The 1,539-nt window shown below is 39.2% G+C and overlaps 1 protein-coding gene across 1 annotated transcript in view; it reads left to right on the top strand.

The window, feature by feature from the left end:
• LOC113217481 (histone-lysine N-methyltransferase E(z)) overlaps positions 1–1,539 on the top strand; it is an 11,938-nt gene that overhangs the window by 4,660 nt on the left and 5,739 nt on the right. The gene's annotated exons all lie outside the window — the stretch shown is intronic.

Raw genomic sequence — 1,539 nt, 5'->3', positions numbered from 1 at the left:
GTGTACACATGATTCCCGAAAGAACTGATTCCCGTTGATTCCCGTGATTCCTGGTGATTCCCGTTGATTCCCGTGATTCCCGTTGATTCCCGTGATTCCCGCTGATTCCTCGGATTCCCGTTGATTCCCAGCGATTCCTGGTGATTCCCGGCGATTCCCTGTGTTTTTTCGCTGATTCCCCTTGATTCCCGATGATTCCCGGTGATTCCCATCGATTCCCTTGATTCTCATTGCTTCTAAAAAGTCAAATTTTTCATTTCCCCTGTAAAAATCGGGTAAGCGCGGAACGAGTGCGGAACGAGTGCGCAACGAGTGCGCGACGGGTGCGCTGGGGGTGCGTGCCGAGTGGTGGAGGCGGGCGAGAAATGTTAAATGGTAACTATTGCTTCGGGTTCCTCTTGACAAAAGAAAACGAAAATATTTTATGCCCGAAGATGATCGGAATCGAAATGGCAGAGTTATTCCTCCTCAAATTGACAATCTGGTCGTTTTGGAGATTTTTGTCAGTTTGAGGGCTAATAACTTTTCCATTTCGACTCTGATCGTCTCTGAGTATAAGACATTTTCTATTCAATTTGTAAAGAGGAATCCAAATGTGGTACTGAAAGTTGAATTTTGTAACTTCTGAACAAAACAAAGTTTTCAAATTTTAAATAGAATAGTGTTTACTTGTGCATATGTTTGGAAGTCACCTAATCTCTCAATAGGACATGTCAAAACGTTTATTAGACACACAACTTAATTTCACTATAGCCATGGACTTGCAAAGGACTGAACAATATTAGAGCCAATATCGCAAACTCAGGTTGGATAGACCCATCGAAATCAGATCATGATATATACAACCGCTAGCTATGTCTAGAGTCGTATTATGCTGAGTGATACTCAAATAAAATGGTGTGAGCTTTAAAATTACATTTGTTGGTATGATATATTACATAAATTTTAATTAACACACTTCAGTGACAGTGATCTTAAAGACCCAAAAGATAGATTTGATAAAAATGAATAAAAGAGTGCCAATTTACCTATAAATACCCAAATAGTTTACTAGGTGCATTTAAGCTTCATTCTATGACAAAAGATTCTCCAAAATTTCCAGTTAATTATTTCCTGGGACTCGTTACTCTTATAAAGAATTGGATTTGTTTATCAAATAAATTGAGCAACTGTCAAACAAGTCCAATTATGTGTAAGTGTTACGAGTCCAAGGAGTTAGAAAGTTTGGAGAATCTCTTGTTATAGAATGAAGTTTAAATGCATTCAATAAATTATTTGGGTGTTAATAAGTAAATTATAACTGCAGCTTGACCTAGTTGAAAATATGAAATTATGCTTTACTTTAGCGGATTTGAGAAAAGTATATATCATGATCTGATTTTGATGGGCCTATCCTACCTGAGTTTGCGATATTGGCTCTAATATTGCAGGGCTACCCCACAAGGCCCTTCGGCCTCAAAGTTCCCCCTCAGCTTTCGTACGGCTCAAATAGCTACAACAGTCCACGACTATCCGCCTGCCGGACGGTATTGAGAGGGG

Source organism: Frankliniella occidentalis, unplaced genomic scaffold, assembly GCF_000697945.3.
Source record: "Frankliniella occidentalis isolate FOCC.00 unplaced genomic scaffold, Focc_3.1 Scaffold71, whole genome shotgun sequence".
Taxonomy (NCBI): Eukaryota; Metazoa; Arthropoda; class Insecta; order Thysanoptera; family Thripidae; genus Frankliniella; species Frankliniella occidentalis.
The sequence above is the reverse complement of the archived record's forward strand: the minus strand, read 5'-3'. Positions and strand labels throughout refer to the sequence as shown.